Source organism: Phalacrocorax carbo, chromosome 1, assembly GCF_963921805.1.
Source record: "Phalacrocorax carbo chromosome 1, bPhaCar2.1, whole genome shotgun sequence".
Classification (NCBI taxonomy): Eukaryota; Metazoa; Chordata; class Aves; order Suliformes; family Phalacrocoracidae; genus Phalacrocorax; species Phalacrocorax carbo.
In genome coordinates this window covers 133,289,181-133,302,081 of record NC_087513.1, presented here as the reverse complement: position 1 = coordinate 133,302,081, position 12,901 = coordinate 133,289,181, and the positions used below count along the sequence as shown (strand labels likewise).

The 12,901-nt window shown below is 43.5% G+C and overlaps 1 protein-coding gene and 1 pseudogene across 1 annotated transcript in view; one reads left to right on the top strand and one right to left on the bottom strand.

Moving 5' to 3' along the window:
- The window catches only part of NHS (NHS actin remodeling regulator), a 262,400-nt gene that overhangs the window by 131,252 nt on the left and 118,247 nt on the right, over positions 1 to 12,901 (top strand). The gene's annotated exons all lie outside the window — the stretch shown is intronic.
- LOC135311641 (NADH-ubiquinone oxidoreductase chain 2-like) lies at positions 475 to 1,257 on the bottom strand (annotated as a pseudogene).

Genomic DNA, 12,901 nt, shown 5'->3' with positions numbered 1-12,901 from the left:
GGCAAGCTATAAATAGAGCATGGTTACAACTGACAATGTACTGTTCTGAACGAGGGATGGGCAAACCAGGGAAAATAGATTGCAGTATTAGCAGGATAATCTTCCTGGAACTGTGTTACTGAGCAAACATTCTGGAGTAAATAAAACACTGGTGGAGCATCTCACCTAGATGTCCCCCAGCCAAGACCAGCCTGATGATGAAAACCATGTGAGTAGCTCTTTCCTCTGCCCCATCTCAATGCTTTTTTTCGTCAACACAATGTCCCACACAAGACCAAATGCACAAGTTCTGCAATGTTTTAAGAGAGACGGAAGTTGTGATATTTCTGGACCAGCAAGAAGTAGGAAGTCTTAGTTTCCTATTTCCTCAGCTGTGGAAACCTTCACTTTCTCTTGTGGCCTCTTGCCATTTTTTTCCCCCTGACAATTATTCTCCCACTTCAGTAGTTCTTCCTGTAGCTACCTACTAATGAATTAAAAATCTCTTTTCGTGCATGGACTGAGCGCCTTGTGAGGCACCAGCACTTCCAGTTGGGATATCCTGTGCAAATCCTGTGGTATTTGACAAATACCTGTGGAGAGGTTTAGGGCCTTGATTGTGTTGAGGGCAAGGAATACAGTGGCAGTTATTAGGGAGTAGAGGTAGAAGGTTAATAGGGTAGGTTTCGGGCTGTAAATGATGATAATGGCTATTCAGCCTAGGTGGAAGATGGATGAGAAGGCTAGGATTTTTCGAGTTTGAGTTTGGTTTAACCCAATTCAACCCCCCAGAGCAGCTGAAGCGATGGCTATAAGGGTCAATAGTGTTGGGTTAAGTGAGTGTGATGTTAGGAGGAGAATTGTGATTGGGGGGAATTTTATTATTGTAGATAGCAGTAAGGCAGTGGTTAGGGATGAGCCCTGGAATACTTCCAGGAATCAAAAGTGAAATGGCACTAGCCCTAGTTTTATTGCAATTGCTGCTGTTAGTAGGAGTGATGCTGTGGGGTGATTTAGTTGGGTGATGTCTCATTGACCCATAGATCAGGCATTGGTGATGCTTGAGAAGAGAACTAATGCCAAGGTGGCTGCTTGTACTAGGAAATATTTGATTGAGGCTTCAATGGTTCATGGATGGTGAGATTTTGAGATTAGGGGGACAATGGCTAGGGTGTTAATCTCAAGGCCAGCTCAGGCCATTATCCAGTGGTTGCTTGAAATTGTGATGGTTGTACCTATGAGTAGGCTTATGGTGGAGATTAGTTTTGCATGGAGGTTAATTAATAGAGGAAGGAGTTAAACCATCATTTTCAGAGTATGGGCCCGATAGCTTTGTTAGCTGACTCTACTAGGAAATAATACAAAGGAAGTATGGAGAGTTTTGATCTCTTTTGTGTAGGTTCAATTCCTACTTTTCTAATTTTTGAGGAAATGAGAGGATTGGTATACCTCTATGTTCACTTTATCATAGTGACCCTTTATGTTCAGGCACATTTCCTTAGATAAGGAGGTAGGGCTGCATAGCAAATTGACATGCTAATGTGTCAAAGACATAACGGTAGTGTTAGTGGGAGGAAGTTTTTTCAAAGGAGGTGTATGAGTTGGTCGTAGAGGAATCAAGGGTAATGTAGGCTCCAGCTTGCGCATTTATGTGATAAGGTGAGACTTTCAACGTGGAAATGTGCTCCATGTATGTTGCAGCTCTTCAGCATGCAGAAGAAACATAAAATCTATGGCACTTCCTAATCCCAGGTTTTCCAGCAGCATAATAAAGACATTAGCAGTGCTGCCATCCCTGTCTGCTCATCCATTTGCCCTCTCCCTGTTGTAGACTGTCTCTCTAATGAGTGCAGACTTTTAGTGGATTTTTGGGTGTGATCCCACTCTTCATCCGACCCGCAGCCATAGAGGAAGCTGGCTGCAAGCAAACCGTCCCTCCCCGTTGCTAGTCTGTCTGTGGGTCCAGAAATCCTACATGCGTTGCTCCAGTTGTCACCATCCAGTGTCAGCTGACTTATCGTAGCCATGATGTTGCTGCAATGTCAGGAGACTGTTTTGTAGAGAACCTGGAACTGAGCTTGAGCTGAACCCCTCATTTGTATTGCTTTTACAGACGGCGACAGCACCTGTAAAAACCCCAGACCTCCCCCAACTTTTTCCTTTCCTCCTCTAAGGACAGGATAAAGAGCTGAGTTTGACTCTTCTCAGAAGTGGGTGGCAATCCGAATGGGATTTTGCACAGAGTGGATAACAGGTTTGAGGTGTTCCATTTTCTATCTCATCTGCTTCACTTCCAGGATGCCAGAGCCACTCTGAGACTGAAACACAGTCAGCGAGCAAGCACTGTGAGCTCTGTCACAGGGTTATTTGCAGACCACAGTGAGCTTCTCCCTACCAAGTGAGGTCTGTTTAAAACCAAACAAAACAACTTTTCAGAATGCTTATGAATTAGGATCATGTGGAAGGGGGCAACGTAATAACAGGGTAGAACAACTTGTCAGCTCTACAATTAACATCAATACATGCTATTTAGCTGTCTTTATAGAAATATAAACACAGTTCAAACAGCCATCTTGTTAGAAAAATCATGACTCCTATACATACAGGGTAAAGATTTCAGGCTGTTGAATACCACTCGCCATTATTTTTAGATTATGGAAACAAAAGTCTTAATTATGTTTCCAGTGACAACAGCATCATTAGCAGCCAGATGTTCTTCCCTTAAATTAAAACACACACAAAAAAGATTGTTTGGGGCTTATCTGAAACAGAGGTACACTTAATGAAGTTGGCATTGAAACGTCAGGCTCTCTACAGGTCAGAATGACATCGTGAAGCCTTTGAAGAGCCCTTCAAACCCATCATCTCAGCCACGTGGCCTCTGTAGCTGTTTCTCAGCATTGCTTGGAATAACAGCTATCTGAAAGACAGGAATCTTATGTTGTCTCCCAAGGTACATCCACAGCAGTACAATAACCCAGGGCCAAGGCACAGGGCTGATGACTCTCACGTCATCACCGTGGTGTTACACCGTTGGTATATGTTCATTGGTCCTATAGCAGCTGGGACTGGGCTACTACACACTGTCCTGGGCCTCAGGGCAAAATTCTCACTGTGAGCAGCTGTCTCTAGCATTTCTGGGTGTCAGGGATTCCTGGAAAATGTCCGCTGTGCACAGAGAGTGATGCTGAGGTGATGGTGGGTTACCTGTGCCTCAACATGCAGGACATTTTCCACCTGCCTCTTCCAAATATGCCAATGCTGGTGGAAATCTGGGGGAGAGACGGGGGTATTTTTTCAGTTCCCAAAGCCTAGTAGTGGATCCTCAAAACTTGGGAAATGGATCCCTGTTGCGCAGTCAGTGACTGAGCTGCCAGAGAGCAGGAGCAACCTCCCTCCTTTCTGCCTCCTCTCCAATTCCCAAAGGCTGCTCCTCCATGCAGTGTATTTCTTGCCCCAAAGTGCTGTGCCACAGCCTCAGTGACCAGCTGCCCCTGCGTCTTTCTGCCCACCCCTGTGCAGCTGCAGGTGTGGAGGGCTGGCCTGGGGGACAGCATCACCGGAGGCTGGGTGGGGTGTGCTCTCCTCCCCAGACTTCTCGCTCCGGGCAGAATGGTCTCAGTCGCCGCCTTGGAGGAGCGGGTATCTTGATTAACAGAGCAGGCAAGAATCAAGTGACAGCCTCTCCGCCCCCTCTCCCCACATCTCGCCAGCTTTTCATCTCCCAGAAGATCAGGGACAACTGTGTCCTCCGGCTGTGCCGTTCCCATCCCTCAGGGCAAACATGCAGTACAGAGCTGGAGCCATTCAGTCCCTGGAGCCATTCAGTCCCCGCCAGGCAGGGGACCCTTGCCCATGCCAGGGCCTGGTGGCAGGTTATTTGCACTGACTCCATGTCTCCTCAGTGTTTTGGCTCAGAAGCACTTGTTTGCTTGTCTCCATTGGCTCTTGCTTGGCCCAAACTGCAAAATAAGGCTGCAGAGAACAATTTTTCTGTCTGCTCCTTGTGGTGCAGCCTATTTTTTTGCTCGCACTTTACAGCACTTACAATTTGAAGATTTATCTTTTCACCATTTCTGCAGCAGAAATGGTAGCTCTCCTAGTCTTTTCACTTAAGCCTGCTTCTAGCCCTGGCTCATTTTTCTATTTACCAAATTTCTTTTATTTTGACACTATCTTTCTGATGCTGCACAATCCATGTGAAAATTACAAGTATAGTAAGAGCATCCCTTCCTGCTTCTTGCTGTGATAGCTTTTAACACTCAGCCTCCTTTCTCCTGCTGCCATATAAAAATATTTACAACCCATCTTTTGCCATCATCAGATTGTATGTTTTTAACTTCAGTTTCAAAATTAAGGGCAGGGAAAATTATGATCATTTCCGCATTAGTCACTCCATCCAGTTTCTTTGGAATGATGAGTGAATCAACTCCCATTCTGACTTACTGTAGGGGTAAATATGTGTAATTTGAGCAATTTTTGGTTGCTCGATATAATTGTTTGCTGCTGTGCCGCAATGCAAAATGTGGGGATGTGTGAGGAAGTACTTGCAGTAGACGCATGCTTCTTGCCTTTGGTTCCTGCCAGTTTCTATTTTGCGGTGCCAAGTTTGATGACAGCCTGCCTTAGGATGCAAATGGGCTTAGTAAAAGGACAGTTTCCAATGCATCCTCTCTGTATCATGTAAGGCTGCAGGTTACAGACGGGATTTACTTGGCACCACCCTGTGCTGTTCGCCGAGGTGCAGCTCAGTGAGAGGACACAACACGTCAGCAGCAAATGTGACATTTCACCACCATGGAGGAAGGGGTCCCCTTCTGTTTGGCAGCCGTGAGTGTGGAAGCAGAGTGGGTACCAGCTGTCCTCGGTGCAGCTGGGGCTGGCACGTTCCAGCCATGGGATGTCCAGGGAGCATGGTGCCTATGGTGGCACATCCAGGACAGGTGCTGTTGCTGTCAGGATGCCTGATGCTGTTCAGAGCAAGCCTAGAAGTGCAAAAATTTTGAGTCTTGTCATGAGTTACAGCTTGTATGGCAACACGAGATAAGCGCACTGGAGATGACGGGCCAAAAATGGAAATTAATTTCACTGGGTGTTTCTGTGCTGTCAGGTTGGTTCACTCCCTGCTTTGCCCTGGGGCACGGCTCCACTCTTCGCCCACGCTGTAGGTATAAGTGTTTGCATTCAGGGCTCCAGTCAGAAACAAGCCAAATATTTCTGTTGGCAGGGAAATCGCTGGACCCCACATTGAGAGCAGTCATGAACCAGTACATGCCGTTTGGCCCTAGGGGGAGGGCTGACTCGTGTCATGCAGAATTGACGAGGACTGAACTTGCCACTGATCACCAAGGCTTTTGCACAAAGCTAGTGCACAGCAGCATCTCTGAAGACATTAAAAATTTGGCATGACTTTGTCGCAGCAGGTCCGCTGAAGTGACTGCTTTGTTATTCCATTGCCAATCTGAAAGCTGTGGCTGCTGCTCTACTCATACTTGCTTGTCTGCTTTCCTGGAGAAAGCCTCTTCTAGTGGCTTCAGACAAAGAGGATGAGTCAGGCTGATTTTGTATTTGTGAAACCGTGCCAAAGTAGCAGCCCTGTCTTTTGAGAGAGGCTGCAGAAGAGCTGGACTTTAAGGCATGGCTTTCACATCTGAGGGCTTTTCTAATGACTTCTTAACTAATTGGCTTGACTTTGGCAGGAAGACAGCTAGCGGCTGAAAAGGATTAAAACTGTTAGAAATTAACAGCTTTGAAGTGGCTGAATCCCTATTAAAATTTGGATGGCAGATTTCTTTCCAATGGTGTTTCTTAACCGCTCCAACCTGGTAGGGTGAGCTCTTCATGCAAACCTTGAAGGAGAAAAGGGGAACTCCATTTAGCGGAGTGGAGTCTTAGGGCTGCTGCCACTCAGTAGTTTGACAGCTGTAGGAAACCTTGTGTAACCCATATATCCCACAGACTTTGCTTTCAAGAGAGAGTATTTTGTGTTATGGGAGTATTTTCCTTTTGTCATATTTCTGATCTGACATAGCATGCACCATGGTGGAGCTAAATAGTATATCCTTTTCCATGACCAAATGGAGCTTGCTCAGAGAAACAATCTGCTGTAGAAAGTACTCCAGTTACAACTTTCTGCAGCAAGCAAATGGTGGTCCAATTCTGTAAGGCTAAAAGCAAGATTGTGGCAGATGATAGCTGTTTAAGTAGAGGTAATGCAAAATTTCCAAAAGAACTTTTTTATCTTAGAATATGCTGATTTTTTCAGATGTAAAACATCATATGGAAACACGCTCCTTTCAGCTCACTTTCTGTCAATCATCCACTTTCCCCCAAGCTCTAATGTGACCTTGCCTGTCAGGCAGGTTTTGAAACTTCCTGCCAGCCAGGTTTTCTCAGAAACCTCACAGGCTTACTGTCAGCTTACCTGCCCAGCAACTCAGAAATCTTCCTGAAAGATGGCATCAGAGTGGAGAGCGCAGGGGCTTTTGGGGTCCTCAGCTCCAGGACATCCCTGCTGCATACTCCACCCTAAGGAAGTGGATCTCATGGTTTCCAGACTCCCAAGCCAGCTGGTTCCTCTGGAATCTCCATCACAATTATGGAGGGAGCCTTGCAGTCAGACCCAGCAGTTCTGCCGAGGCAAGTCAGTGTGTGCACTATCTTAAAACCAGGCTTGTGCTGAACACTGCCCTGAACTGGGTGTATGGGAGTAAAGTATGTTTTCTACAGATCATAGAGTAGGTCATAGTTTCCTCGGGGTCATTTCAAACCAAAACCTGGTGGCTAATGAAACAGAAATTGCAGTACTCTAATTTACATGGGCCCTCAGCTGCAGACCTTTGACACATATTCAAGGAGATCATGGCTGGAACTACTTTTAATCAATCATAACTCCTGCTAGCATGAATCTGGAACAGGAACAACTTAATTAACTCAGTGAAAATGAGCTTTACAGATACCAGGTAATGAGAATAGACATTATATAGCTATTCTCCATATAGCTATGTAGCCACTCAGGTAAAAGTATCAGTATCATACCTACACAACACACTAGGCACTTGAGTAGTGTCATAATTTCAGTCTACCAAAAAACGACAGTGCTCTGCTCTGGGTTGAGTGTGTGTGTGTACCTCAGCATAACATATGCATATTTAATGTAGTTCTACATCATAGCTATAGATTAAAACCTCTTCTTATTCTAAAACAAAAGTAGAAGTTGTTCCCATAAATAACATTGTTCTTGTGGTTTCTCATCTTCTTTCACAACACTGTTGGCTTTCACTGCGAAAGGAGCTTGTACAGAGCTCCGGAAAGCCTCTGTAGGTACGGATCAGTGAGTGGTTCTACTGTAATGGCCTATGTATGCCAAAACAATGGTTTTAGCTAATTCAGAAAGAGAGACAGAGACAGAGAGAGAGAGAGAGAGAGAGAGAGAGAGAGAGAGAAAGAAAGAAAGAAAGAAAGGAAGAAAGAAAGAAAGGAAGAAAGAAAGGAAGAAAGAAAGGAAGAAAGAAAGGAAGAAAGAAAGGAAGAAAGAAAGGAAGAAAGAAAGAAAGAAAGAAAGAAAGAAGGAAAGAAGGAAAGAAAGAAGGAAAGAAAGAAGGAAAGAAAGAAGGAAAGAAAGAAGGAAAGAAAGAAAGAAAGAAAGAAAGAAAGAAAGAAAGAAAGAAAGAAAGAAAGAAAGAAAGAAAGAAAGAAAGAAAGAAAGAAAGAAAGAAAGAAAGAAAGAAAGAAAGAAAGAAAGAGAGAGAGAGAGAGAAAGAAAGAGAGAAAGAAAGAGAGAAAGAAAGAGAGAAAGAAAGAAGGAAAGAAAGAAAGAAGGAAAGAAAGAAAGAAGGAAAGAAGGAAAGAAAGAAGGAAAGAAAGAAAGAAAGAAAGAAAGAAAGAAAGAAAGAAAGAAAGAAAGAAAGAAAGAAAGAAAGAAAGAAAGAAAGAAAGAAAGAAAGAAAGAAAGAAAGAAAGAAAGAAAGAAAGAAAGAAAGAAAGAAAGAAAGAAAGAAAGAGAGAAAGAGAGAAAGAGAGAAAGAGAGAAAGAGAGAAAGAGAGAAAGAGAGAAAGAGAGAAAGAGAGAGAAGAGAGAAAGAGAGAAAGAGAGAAAGAGAGAAAGAGAGAAAGAGAGAAAGAGAGAAAGAGAGAAAGAAGAGAAAGAAGAGAAAGAAAGAAAGAAAGAAAGAAAGAAAGAAAGAAAGAAAGAAAGAAAGAAAGAAAGAAAGAAAGAAAGAAAGAAAGAAAGAAAGAAAGAAAGAAAGAAAGAAAGAAAGAAAGAAAGAAAGAAAGAAAGAAAGAAAGAAAGAAAGGCTAATAAGCTAAAAAGCTTAAACGCAAAACCATGAAAATGTATCATAGTAGATGGGAAGCTCTCCCATTTCTCCTTCACTTCCCTGGGCAATGGGACTGGCACTGCCCCAGGCGCTTCCTGCAGTCCCCGTGCCGTTGACTATCCCAGCTGCCAAGCAGAAAGGGCTTGTGTAGCCTTTCTGGCAGTATTTTTCCAAAGATGGTTTCCAATCTTACTCAGAATAATCTAGGTGATGTGGTAGTACATTTTCTCTTGCCCTCTGTGTGTTAATACCCTCTTGGCTTTGGTCACAGTGCTATGAGAAGACACTCCTCATAAACACTGGCAGAGCCACTCCTGAGTGGCTCAGGCGCCCTTGGCGCAAAAGCAGAGCTGCTGCCTTGCTTTACACAAGCAAGGCGATGTTCTGCTCTGACGGGTAAGGGAAACCAAGGGCTGTGACAGTCTCATTGTTGTCAACCATTTCTCACAGAGACGCTCCTGCTGAAGTACACAGGGTATTTGTACCGAGAAGGGTTCTTGACAGGTTTGCCAGTCCTGTGCTGGCTCATGGTAATTACTGAAGGATCACTCAGTTTTCAGACCATTATACAAGACCTCAGCCTTATGAGTCTACTTGATTTTAAGGAAAAAAAAAACATGAAAATGAGTTTCAGGGTTCGTGTGTTCCAAGTGTAAGGAGGGGTCCATGTTTTTCTGTGATTAATTGCGTGTTTACAGTTTTGCTGAACAAAACCTGGCTTAACTTTGTGATATGAAATATGTCTACTGAAGAAAAGCTTCCAATTAACATGGCCCAATTAAAACTCTAAAAGAAATAATCTTAATTTAACAAACGCCAGATGTACTTGTCAGGGTTATCTCACTGCTGTTATATTAATCATTTATAAGCTCTGTTCATTTGAGCACTTACTTGGTAGAGAATACTATTGCAAGATTGTCTTTCTGAATATTATGCCAAAAATAACCACTTCCCTGATCCTGAAACTGTTAAAACATCAGATCAAAAACAGAGGGGGAGAGAGATTGGGAAGCAGAGCATACTTGATTATTTTTTTAATACGCTATGACCACTTAACCTATTAAACAGCTTGAATAAGAGACTTTTTACTGCTTTTAAAAATCAGAAATGTTCATTCCATAACACATTACTGCTTTGTGGGGAAAATTAAGTTACTAGTTTGCTAAAGCAGCACATTTGTGACAAGTGCAGAACTGATCTGCCAACAGAGAGGTGGAGGAATTTTCCAAGAAATGTAGACCATAGCCAAGAAGAATAAACCAAAGAACAAAAAAGTGAGAGATTTGCTGTAGCCTTTTTGCATCCTGGACATTCATGTTAGGTGGGCGCAGAGTTGCAATTTCACCATCCAGGATTTCCCAGTCCTTGCACTTCAAAAGGTAGTGCTAGATGAAGAGACCTGTTCATTAAGACCTGAGTTCATCCCACCTGACACAAGGTCCCAAATGAGAAGTGCGGTCACCCTTGGTTTAAGACCTGAGCTCCTTTCTGAAAGTGCCTCACTGCAGGAGGGACCAACATGACTGTGTTTCTCACCTCAGCCCATGAGGTAGATGTCTAATGTTAGGTCAGATGGAGTTGTGCATAAAACCACAATTCACCAAACTGGGCCTTCAGTCAGTTGCTGAATGTTTCTTCAGATGTGCGTGGTGGCAGTAGGTGTCAGTGGGTCTCATTTCTTTTCGAGACTGGAGGTCCCCTCTGCAGCAGATGGGGGTATTTTGATGGGATCTGGTAGGTGGCAATGAGGTTCTGAACACCCCCTGCCCCAATCATGCCCATTGCTTTGGCCACAACTCCTCAGGTCTCCCCACTGCTCTGCTGGGTGACCTTTGTGGAGCTGCACATAGGAAAAGGAAAAAAAGTGCATTTTTTTTTCCACACTCCAGTCTACTCAACATGGCCACACAGAAGAAAGGAGAGGTATATGTGGGTGTGTATGTTATGTCCATACTGGATTTATGGTCTGCAGCACATTATACAGGTAGTTATTTTGCATTGCAGTAAATCTATATAATAGATAGAGATCTACAGATAGATATATCTATGTTTTGTTTTGTGATCTGTTTTCCCACTTTTGACAAATGTTATTTGTATTGCACTGGGCAGCACTGGGAAGATAATGGGTCAAGAATGATCAGTCAAACAGGAGAGTGACCTTTCAAACCACAATAGTATGTATCTGGATTTGAATGTCTTCAAAACCACAGCAAGGGAGAGATAATCCTTATGAAAACGGGAGGGATTTGAAAAGACAAGTTTCTCTGGGGAGCTGGAAATTATGTGGGAAAAAAAATGACGATTCAAAACTGAGTGAGGATGAAGAATTGTTTCTGGAGCACCATTGAGAAATGAACCCGACAGGGCCTCTGTGGTCAGAGAAGACACATTTTTGGTTTTCCTTACCTGGTGCTATGCCAGCTAGGCTGCACAAATCCTCAGCAGACCTTTTCAGGCGACATCTCCTCACGCTCCTAGTTTGGGCTCCGTGCCATTTCTAACGGTTTCACTTAACCACCCATCAGCCTGAAATCTTCTTCAAAGATGATAAATACTGGATTATCTCACCTCCTCAGGAAACTGTTGTAAGAACAAAAACCATTGATTGTCTAGAGTGTGCTGGGTTTGTTTTCCCTCTGTATCATCTGAGTTCCTGCCTGCTGCTACCGCCCCATTGCATGGGTCCTTCACCCTGCTTTGTCCCACTCCCTGCTGCCCCCACCTTGATGGAGCCCATCCTCACGAGTCGGGGAATGAGACCAAGTTTTGGTAAGAGTCGGTCAGGGTACAGGTGTCATTTTCCTCATCTCCTTCTCTTTTGTGGTGGTTCTACCCACAGTATTTACAGCACTATTTTACCCATAGGGACATTCGTCCTTTAAGGGGAAGATGATGTCTGTTTTTAAACCTAATTTATGTTTTTACATCATGACAGGGCCTCATGTGGCAGTGTCTTTTGGGGCATGCATGCCATAGTCACTTACTTGTTTTCTCAAAGTCTAAAATGACATTATCTCTCAAGGTTGGGAGAAAGAAGGTGTATTCACCTTCTTGGTTAATAGTGATCCCTGTAGGATGGGGGCTAAGGGGCAGAGCTGAGGTGACAGGTATTTTCATGCGGCATCTCATCAGCAAGACAAGCCTTCCTCCAGCCTAATGCAGTGGAAGGTATTTGAGATCGCTCTGGGAGGCTAAAAATACCTTGGGTGACTCTTACTCTTGCATTAGAAAATAACCACAATGCCACAGTATTGTGCTGAATCAAAGATAGCGTATCAAACAGTAGTGTGAATCTCGTGATGGGTTTTCCTCTTTGGCAGAAATGGAGGTGCTGGGAATTTTTCTGATCTTGGGCAGTGAGCTGAGAGCCAAACCTGGTAGAAAGTCCAGGAGAGAAAGCAGGGCCTTGAGTTGGTGGGAGGCTGCTGAATGTGGAGGGGATTTCATTCAAGAAGCCCAGCTTGCCACAGCCCCAGCCCTTCCCCACCCTACTCTATTTTGTGGTTGCGTTTAATTTTATAGTTTAAGCTTATGATAATTTAATTCATTATACGATTAATTAATCATAGCCTGTTATTTTAGATGTCTGATAAACTCATTTGAGTTCAGAATGGAGAGTGTTGTTGTTCTTTATCCTAAATGTTACTTTTCCAAAAGGTCATGGACAAATATATTTGTTCCTGATGTTCTCTCCCCTCTCATTTTTCAATATTCCTAATTGTTTCACATAAACTGAATTTTTCATAAACAACAAATGGCAATGGCAGAAAGCACTGCTGCATGCATTATGGCACAGAGAGGAATACATTATTTTTCTCACTGAACTTATGCCAGTTCTAGTGGAAGTCATACATATGCAGGCAAGGGATTGGCAGAGGTGTATGCAGGAGCTCTGTTGAATCTGTGGGAGTATTTGTGTACATACTTGTGTGCAAAAGAGAGAGAGAATGTTGAAACCTGGGAACCGTATCGTCTGACAGCTCTGTAGTGCCATGTATAGTCCTGATTTAACAATTTGCTTTAAAAGGCACCATGGGATCCTGTTTCGGGATCCTGTGAGACCTCCAGCTGTGCATGGTGCAGTTTTGTTTTCTCTGTTTTCACTAATAAGCTGTAACATACCAAAGTTAGTGTTACCTGGGCTGTTTGTTCTCAAAATACTTTTGAAATGAATGTAGTGTTAATACAAATTACCACACTGACAGCCCAGAAGCTCAAGTCTTCTAGTTTATTGGTGTTACAGCATTGGCTATGGGAGTGCGTATTGCCCCCTCATATTCATGCCTAAACATTGTGAGCTGAGCTGAAGAAGCCACATTTCAATTGCTGTCATGAGCCACGGATTAATTAAGGCATTGGGAACCCTCCACGTATTTCACATGACACCCTATGCTCCTTTGGTGTCCCCACATGTTAGCTGTGGCTGAGGTTAAGATGAACAGGGACTGCTTGCAACATGTGAAACAATTTCTTGCAGGCTTCCTACAGGTGGAGGCAGACACCTAATCTTTGGTTTATTTGTAAATATTTCCTTTACAACTGTGGGGAATAGGAATATATTTTTTGCAAAATGAAGGTTATGCTCTCACCAAGTGAAGAAA